The sequence below is a fragment of the Amia ocellicauda genome, chromosome 11 (genome assembly GCF_036373705.1).
Source record: "Amia ocellicauda isolate fAmiCal2 chromosome 11, fAmiCal2.hap1, whole genome shotgun sequence".
NCBI lineage: Eukaryota > Metazoa > Chordata > Actinopteri > Amiiformes > Amiidae > Amia > Amia ocellicauda.
Genome location: NC_089860.1, coordinates 25,638,136 through 25,647,551, shown reverse-complemented (window position 1 = coordinate 25,647,551; position 9,416 = coordinate 25,638,136). Strand labels below are relative to the sequence as shown.

At 46.5% G+C, this 9,416-nt stretch overlaps 1 non-coding gene and 4 pseudogenes across 1 annotated transcript; 3 read left to right on the top strand and 2 right to left on the bottom strand.

Moving 5' to 3' along the window:
• Nucleotides 1-213: 213 nt before the first annotated feature.
• LOC136763766 (uncharacterized) lies at nt 214-359 on the top strand (annotated as a pseudogene).
• Nucleotides 360-555: 196 nt separating this feature from the next.
• Nucleotides 556-674, bottom strand: LOC136763641 (uncharacterized; annotated as a pseudogene).
• A 6,235-nt stretch (nt 675-6,909) lies between these two features.
• Nucleotides 6,910-7,101, top strand: LOC136763769 (uncharacterized; annotated as a pseudogene).
• Nucleotides 7,102-7,286: 185 nt separating this feature from the next.
• On the bottom strand, nt 7,287-7,405 carry LOC136763647 (uncharacterized; annotated as a pseudogene).
• A 580-nt stretch (nt 7,406-7,985) lies between these two features.
• On the top strand, nt 7,986-8,149 carry LOC136763759 (U1 spliceosomal RNA). The gene has a single exon (XR_010821080.1). It is a non-coding gene; the product is annotated as a U1 spliceosomal RNA (small nuclear RNA).
• The last annotated feature ends 1,267 nt before the right edge of the window (nt 8,150-9,416 follow it).

Below are 9,416 nucleotides of genomic sequence, written 5' to 3'. Positions count from 1 at the left end.
AATACATCCCTGTTAATGCTACAGTAGTGAGTACGAGTGAGGTGTAATATGCACTTGATAGTAGGTACTTTTCCCACGAAAGATCTGATAAGAAGGAATCAATTGTTAAGACATGAAAGGAAAAAAGCACAAGCAGAATAAACGAGTTAAACAAGCCAGGAAACGAAAATGAATCTAAACGAACACTGACACAATGCTGAATAAATCCAACTCATACTTACCTGGCAGGGGAGATACCATGATCACGAAGGTGGTTCACCCAGGGCGAGGCTCGGCCATTGCACTCTGGCTGTGCTGAATGTGGGAATCTCGACTGCAAAATTTCTGGTAGTGGGGGACTGCGTTCGCGCTCTCCCCTCATCATTCCTGTACGATGAAAAACAGATCGTTATTGCTTCGCTCCGCTCCTTTCCGCATGAGTGGGTGGGCTGCACGCGTTTACGGAGCTTTTTCTTTTTTTTTTTTTTTGTCTGTTTGTGTGAGAGGCACGCACGGAGGAGAAAATACAAGTGAGGTGTGGGGAATGGGTGCCCCCTGCTGTCAACAGGGTGAAAAAGCTTACAGCACCTGGTATTCCCAAGCACTCTCCCATCTGAGTATTGACCAGGCCTGAGCCTGCTTAGCTTGCGAGATCAGATGAGATCGGGGATATTCAGGGTGGTATGGCCATAAGCGATGAGAAATGCTCTCTCAAAGTGCTCATATACCTGGTGTGGTGTGGTGCCGTGGCTCCTTGTCAGCTGGCAAATAGTTTCTCTGCTTTCTTTTCTAGAATGATTGTTTTGATTCTCTCTCCCATTCTTTTCCCTGCCTTTCTATCAATGTTTATCTCTCCGTCTCTCTCTACGTCTCAGTCTCTCCCTCTCTGCTGTTCCCATATAATTGGAATAGCACTGATGATCCCTCCCAGCCAATGACAACAAATATTTCCTCCGTGGAATTGACGGGGGAAGGTCCACCAGTGTTCCCAAATGAAAAGCCGGGGCTTTGGCCATCGCGGCCGCCCGCCGGGAGGGGCGGGGCCAGAGAGCGTCATGGGAAAACGCTTATCCTCATTTAGTTCTTCAGAATTTCAAGACATCCAGGCAAAAACGAAAATTACAAGATGACCCTCAGTGTCACAGGAGGCAGGCCTGAACACTGCAAGAAATGTTTGATCACATGACCCTTGAGCATCGAGCTGACATTTTACCCACCCTGGGATGGTGATGGGGTGGTGCCAGGCGCCGTGGCATGGGTCGCCTTTCCAACTCATACTTACCTGGCAGGGGAGACACCATGATTATGATGCAGAACAGATTTTTTTACCTTTGTGAACATCATCCAGACCTGAGGACATCGTCGTCTTTTTGCTGAGAATGGCGTCCTACGGGATGCGCCGGAATGCAGTCCGGTTTGAGCTTGCCCAGGATTTGACTATGGATCGAATGCAGTTTAGCAGAGAAGTTTTGCAGAAGGAGCTGGCCATGGAACCCCGACATCTGGACTACATTTTTGTCTTAACAGGTCAGAAAGCCTTTGAAGTGGTTTTTACGACATACCCTCTATTTGAGAAGTGCATTGATTTGTTTGAACAGAAAAAAGAAGTCGTCCCAGTATTTGAAAAAATTAGTATTGTTCCATTGACTGTAAGAGAGAGAAAAACTATTAATGTGCTTATGTTTTCTGAGCTGGCAAAAATGGAGGATATTTATACTTGGCTTGCTCAGTACTGCTCTGTATATCATGGGAGCAGTGTGAGAGATGCTGATGGAGTTAAAACCGGGGCTTATAGGTTTCAAGTGAGACTGAATAAAGACACTGTGAATGGAGGCTTGTGTCATTTACCATCGACCATTCAGATTGGAGCATGTCGGGGTTATGTATTTTATTTGGGGCAACCGAAAGTTTGTCGACGCTGTGGAACTGTAGGACATTTTGCAGCAACTTGTACCATAGTGAGTTGCAAAATATGCGGAGAGAAGGGTCACTTGGCCTCAAATTGCACGAAACCTTTAAAATGTAATCTGTGCAGCTCTCAAGAGCATGTGTTTAAAAATTGCCCCTATGCCTATGCTAACAAAGTTAAATCTAACATTATGGTTGAAATGCACAAGCCTGTTAAAAGAAGGGGAACAACAGTTGAATCAAATAGTGACGAGCCAGACCAGGAGGTCGTTCAAATAAATCTCCCCCAAGCACCTGAGCCAATGCCCCAAACCTCCTTTCAATCTGCAAACATTTTGCCCTCTGTTGGTAAACGGGCTATATTGCCTGTAGATGAACTCCAACTAGAACAGCCTGAAGAAAACGCAGACCTAGCCAAGCCTTTTTCAGCAATTGGCACAGTTTCTGCAACATTTTTAATGAATACAGACCCAGAACTGCCTTTACTACAGCTTGCGGATGGAGTACAGCAGCAACAGCCCTCAAAGAGTGCACAACGAGATCAGATAACACCTACAGCACAACATCCTGCTGATCTTGAACCTCCGCCTGACCTTCACCTGTTAGTAGCCCCCAAACAAGGTGAAACAGAATCAAGTGCAGTGACTAGTCTGGAGAATACCAAGGACTTGTTCTCTTTATCCCTTGGCCAGGGTCAACAAGACTGGGATTCCACACAGCAGGTGGACACTCAGACCCTAGTACAAGACTTCATGGACACACTCTGTAGAGGTTCTGGCCTGGGAATTGATTTCAGTAACCTTCCATCTTCCAGTGCCATTGAGCTTGATGATTCCACCAACAAAGGAGATGAAAATATGGAGCCCAGAGCTCACGTAGATGTGAGCCCCCTGCCTTGGCCCTCTCAGAACGCCCTCCGTCAGGACACTAAGAAAAGAAAGCCCTCTCCTCTCTCCTCTCACAGGAGGGAGACCAAAGATTTTACAGACAGTGAAGAGAGCTGGCATTCTTCAGCTTCCAGCTCACCGGCTTTTCTTGAAACTGCATCTGTAAAAGCATTTACCAGCACGACGTTGATGCTAGAGTCCACAGAGAAGCAATGGCAAGCCTCTCTAAAAAAGAAAAAGAAGAAAAGAAGGGCAGTAATTGAAGGTACATGTTAGACTATGTCTATGGCCTATAGAGACTATAGTCTCCTTAAACACTCGGGGGATTAATGACGGAGTCAAGTGCCAGGCTGTCTTTGATTTCTTTCTCCAGGGTAGAGGGGATGTGTTCATGTTGCAAGAATGTGGCCTGACTTATCAAGATAAATATAAGAAGTTTGAGGACATGTGGACTGGGGGGATTTCTGTGTGGTCTGGGGATAATAACAATAGGGCTTCAGGGGTTGCTATACTCTTTAAAGGGGGGACCCCCAACATTGAAAGGGTACAGAGGGTGATCGATGGGAGATTGTTGTGCGTGGACATTGTATTGAGAGGAAATCTAATCAGGTTAATTAATGTTTATTGCCCTACAGATGTGACGGGCCGGGGTGATCTTTTTAGGGCCTTGTCTCCCCTGTTGTTTTGTGGGAGGGATGTCATTGTGGGAGGGGATTTTAACTGTATTTTGGACAGAAAAGATCGGCAGTCCGTATCTGCAGTAAAATTAGATTCTAGCTCCCACTTATTAAATGACATATTGAAAGATTTTAAACTAGTTGACGCATATAGAAGTAAACACCCTAGCTCCCCAGGGTTTACGTGGTCGGGACGCAGTACTAGCTCCCGAATTGATTTTGTATTTGCGTCGGTAAGGGTCCATATCATTGATGCCTCTCTTCGGCCAGCATGTTTTACTGACCACCAGGCATTGGATTGTCAAGTGAGATTCCAGGGGGGTGCTGCTTTTGGCCCGGGTATTTGGAAATTAAACCTAAAATTATTAGAAAACCCTAAAATAGTAGATCGTTACAAGGAAAAATTAACCCAGTGGTCATCCTTACAATTTTTATATGGGACAATGGGAGAATGGTGGGAGGAGGTAAAAGGGAGAACAAAGGCCTTTTTTATTGCGGAGGGGCGTAAGGTTGCAGCTAGACGGAGAGCCTTTTTAGCTAGAAAACAGGGAAAACTACAGCGTTATTACACCATGCTGCATAGCGGTTTTGATGTTGCCGTGGATATCGCTAATCTAAAGAAAGATATGATGAGGATTGCTGAAGAGAGAAGCCGAGGTACCTTGTTAAGGAGCAGAGTACAATTCCTAGAAGAAAATGAAAAGTGTACCCGTTTCTTTTTTAGGAAGGTGGCCCGCTCAAAAACCATTATGGAGAGTATAGTGGATGAAGAACAGAGAGAAATGGCAGATTCCAGGGATATGCTCTCCTATGTTGAGGCATTTTACACCAAGTTATACAGCCCCTCACAAGTAGAAAAGGATTCTGTTTCCCCCTTTTTATCTAAAATAGAACAAACTTTGAGTAAGGTGGACAGGGACAGCTTGGAGAAAGAGCTCACAGTTGAGGAGCTGAGGAAGGCGGTAGAGAGTATGCAAAATGATAAATCTCCAGGTGCTGATGGCCTCCCGAAAGAGTTTTATTGTGCCTTTTGGGATCTGCTTTGTAACCCACTACTCCAAATCTTCAATGACAGTTTTCAAAAAGGTCTGCTCCCTGACTCCTTAAGAGAAGGTGTTATCTCTCTCCTTCATAAAAAGGGTAATAAGCAAGACATAACAAATTGGAGGCCTCTCAGTTTGTTAGGAGTGGACACAAAAATCTTGTCCAAGGTCCTCTTCTTGCGTTTACAGCCAGTTGTGGCCACAGTGCTAGGCACAGAACAATCTTGTGGAGTTCCAGGCCGCTTAATGGCAGATAATCTGTCTCTGCTAAGAGATGTGTGCTTGTTTTCAGAGGAACGTTCTCTCCCCCTTTGTATTTTAGCCTTAGATTTTGAGAAAGCATTTGACCGTCTAAATCATGAGTTTTTAAAATCTGTTCTTATAAAAATGAATTTGGGCCCAGTTTTTAGAGCTTGGGTAGATTTGTTGTACACTGGCAGCAAAAGTAGAGTCTTAGTAAATGGTTTTAAATCCGAGCCATTTAATATTGCTTCAGGAGTTAGACAGGGCTGCCCACTATCGCCGCTGCTTTTTGTTTTAGCAATGGAGCCACTTGTTTGTGCCCTTCGTCAGAATTGGGTGATTAGGGGATTTCCTGTGCCTGGTAGTGGAGGCAGGGAGGTCAAATTGACCCTCTATATGGATGATGTTACCCTATTGCTTGTTGATAATGTCTCGGTAGAGAAAGCACTGCAGACTTGTGACCAATTTTCTTTGGCCTCTAGTGTACAGATTAACAAAGAAAAAAGTGAGCTCTATTACCATAACTGGAGAGAGACCAGAATGGAGCATGGGCTTCGATTGCAGAAGGACAGAATAAAAATTCTGGGTGTGTTTTTTGGACAGGGGATGGAGGTAATTAATTGGGAAAACAAAATCCCTATTATTACCAGAAAACTTTACCAGTGGAGTGACAGAGATCTCACCATGACAGGAAAAATCTTGGTCATAAAATCAGAACTTTTATCTACCTTGAATTTCTTGGCTACTACCTTTCCTATCCCTTGTAGGTGCATAGTTGTTGTTCGGAGGCTTATGTTCCAGTTTTTATGGGGAGGGAAACAAGAGAGGTTGAGGAGGGAAATATTGTATAGAGCCCCAGAATTGGGGGGAAAGGGTGTACCAGATGTTGGTAAAAAACTGCGGTGTTTATTTTTTTCTTTTATCTTGAAAGGTTGTTTAACCACCCCCAGTGAACGTGTTTGGACCTTTTTTGCCCGTCTCTGGGTGGGTAGAGAGGTGCTCAGGGTATGTGGCACAAGGATAAGCTTAGACACCCCCTTCTCGGATACATGCCCCCCTCCCTATGAGTTAGTTAGAGTTTTTTTAAGAATCTATGTTCATAGTAGCATCCCTCCTGACAAAGTTAATGCCCATAGTTTGGAAACCTTGCTTTCGGTAGATGGGGAGAGACTAACACCGGCTGGTCTTTTGACGGAGACCCAGACAAGAATAGCATGGAAACACATCTCTTCTGGCTTTCTTATTAATGCCCATAAAGATCTGGCCTGGAGTATAGCACATCAGTGTTTGTCGATTAGAGAATTTTTATATAAACGGGGTATTACACCCAGCCCTCGCTGTGTTAGACCTGGCTGTTTTGGAGAGGAGTCGGTCTCACACTTATTGTTACAATGTTTGTTTGCAAAAACTTTTTGGGCCCTTTTTGACAATTGGCTTGGTAGCTTTTCTCCAAATTTCTCTTTAACTCCTTCGTGTATATTATATGGACTTTTTGAAATGAACCTTCCGCCCCCCACACGAAATAGAATCTGGGCCTTGGTAAATTGTGGTAAAGATGCTCTATTGCGAGCCAGAAATATGTTGGCTATCAAGGGGCTTCAGGTCCCAGTAGAATTGGTGGGTAAATTGGCAGTTTCTATAGCTAAAGATTATTTTCTAAGAGATGTGGGTAAGGTGGGCAAAGAGGAGGCAGTCTTATGGTGGAAAATCGAGGAAGGAGGGGAGCTGGCTAGGGGCGTTTTGCAATAAAATTGTGTTGGGCTGTGTAATGGATATATGTTAATTTTTTATTTTGGCAAAATGTATAATTTGTATATAGTTTTATTTTTAGGGTGTTTTTTCTATGCACTTGCACTTTTATTGGAAATAGTTTTTTTTTTTTTTTTTTTTTCCTCCTCTTAAAAAACACACTTTTCAATGGAGATATCCTATTTTTGTTTAACTACATAATTTCTGTGACAGTTGTCATTGTTTAAGTATATATATATATATATATTTTTTTTTTACTCCATGGTTGTTTCTGTATCATTGAATATTTAAATTCTTTCACCTAGAGTAACTCCTGTTGAGTATTTAGGTGGAAATGTATATCTGCACAGTTTAGCTTTCATAGTTTTAGCACATGATTTTAGGATATGAAATGTGAATTGTTAGAGTGAAAATGAAAAGATGTAAATGAACTGCAGGTATTTTGAATTGAATCAATAAAGTATTTTAAAAATTGAAAAATTGAAAAATTGGTTCACCCAGGGCGAGGCTCGGCCATTGCACTCCGGTTGTGCTGACCCCTGCGAATTCCCCAAATGTGGGAATCTCGACTGCAAAATTTCTGGTAGTGGGGGACTGCGTTCGCGCTCTCCCCTCATCATTCCTGTACGATGAAAAACAGATCGTTATTGCTTCGCTCCGCTCCTTTCCGCATGAGTGGGTGGGCTGCACGCGTTTACGGAGCTTTTTTTTTTTTCTGTTTGTGCGAGAGGCACGCATGGAGGAGAAAATACAAGTGAGGTGTAAGGAATGGGTGCCCCCTGCTATCAACAGTGTGAAAAAGCTTACAGCACCTGGTATTCCCAGGCACTCTCCCATCCGTTTACTGACCAGGCCTGAGCCTGCTTAGCTTGCGAGATCAGACGAGATCGGGGATATTCAGGGTGGTATGGCCATAAGCGATGAGAAATGCTCTCTCAAAGTGCTCATATACCTGGTGTGGTGTGGTGCCGTGGCTCCTTGTCAGCTGGCAAATAGTTTCTCTGCTTTCTTTTCTAGAATGATTGTTTTGATTCTCTCTCCCATTCTTTTCCCTGCCTTTCTATCAATGTTTATCTCTCCGTCTCTGTCTACGTCTCAGTCTCTCCCTCTCTGCTGTTTCCATATAATTGGAATAGCACTGATGATCCCTCCCAGCCAATGACAACAAATATTTCCTCCGTGGAATTGACGGGGGAACGTCCACCAGTGTTCCCAAATGAAAAGCCGGGGCTTTGGCCATCGCGGCCGCCCGCCGGGAGGGGCGGGGCCAGAGAGCGTCATGGGAAAACGCTTATCCTCATTTAGTTCTTCAGAATTTCAAGACATCCAGGCAAAAACGACAATTACAAGATGACCCTCAGTGTCACAGGAGGCAGGCCTGAACACTGCAAGAAATGTTTGATCACATGACCCTTGAGCATCGAGCTGACATTTTACCCACCCTGGCATTGTGATGGGGTCGTGCCAGGCGCCCGTGGCATGGGTCGCCTTTCCAACTCATACTTACCTGGCAGGGGAGATACCATGATCACGAAGGTGGTTCACCCAGGGCGAGGCTCGGCCATTGCACTCCGGTTGTGCTGACCCCTGCGAATTCCCCAAATGTGGGAATCTCGACTGCAAAATTTCCGGTAGTGGGGGACTGCGTTCGCGCTCTCCCCTCATCATTCCTGTTCCATTCTTTTTTGCTTGCAGGGAGCTGATCCATCAGGCAAGACCAGACGAGACCGGGAAGGTGCCGGTTGACAGAGCTGCAGAGTCCTGGGTCCTTGGAGCGGTCCGGAGGCCGAGGCGAGTGGAGATTGGGACGGACCGGGAGCGACAGGGGACCTAGCCAGAGGAGTCGGTGGACTCCTCACGGAGTGGGTCCCATCCAGAAGCCCTGCCGACCATCTACCCGGAGCCCGGCCTGACCAGGACTGCTCCCTGCTGACGTCACCAGCCAGGATCCAGGAGAGGCCTCGGATTCCAGGGACCGACCAGGCCGATCGGCAACGTCCCTGAGGGAGGCCTCCTGCAGCCAGGGCCCGGACTTCTCCCCGCAAGGCCCGCTCCCTGCAAGAGCCCCGGAGGTGGAAGCTGCTCCCCAGCCAGGTGGACTTGCCCCGACCTCCGGATTGAGAGCCTCCCGACCCTTCTCCAAGGTAGGAAAGTGCAGCATGGCCCAGCGAACCGCCGGTGTGAGGCACCATAATGCGGTGCGCTTCAGCCGTGAGGCTGGAGCCGAGACCGCGGCCCTCACCCGGCTGGAGTTCAGCAGGTCCGTGCTGCAGAGGGGCCTGGGCTTTGCCCCTTCTGAGCTGAACTGTGTGGTTAAACTGCCTGGACCTAGGGACGTGTTTGAGGTGAGCTTTAAGAACCCTCAAGTGCTGGAGAGTTTTTGGATTTTGTATAGGGAAAAAAAAGACAGCATGCCCCTGAGTGACTTTGTGGTCGACGCCCTGACAGATAGAGAGATCAAAATAGTAACTATTCAGTTCTATAATGAAGCAGTGGCAGAGTATGACGTAGAAGTATGGCTGAGGAGACACTGTGAGATCTTGTCTGAAAGCAGGAGAGTTAATGATGAGGATGGGGTCTGGACCGGTGCTCGGCGGTGGCAGGTGCGTCTGCAGGTGGAAGTGGCCGCCTTCGGCGGAGTACGCCATCTGCCAAGCACCGTGGTATTAGGAGCAAATAGGGGGCTTGTCTTCTACCATGGCATGCCCAAATTATGTAGGAACTGCGGGGCCCTGGGTCATTTAGCCGCAGCCTGCACTGTTGTCAAGTGCAAGGTCTGCGGCGGAGAACATCAGACCAGGGCCTGCAAGCAGGAAAGGGCCTGCAACCTGTGCGGTGGGGGAGGGCATCTCTTTAGGAATTGTCCCTCCTCCTATGCAAATAGGGCGCGGGCCCTCGGGGGTGGTGGAGAGAGAGAAAATCAAGTGGAG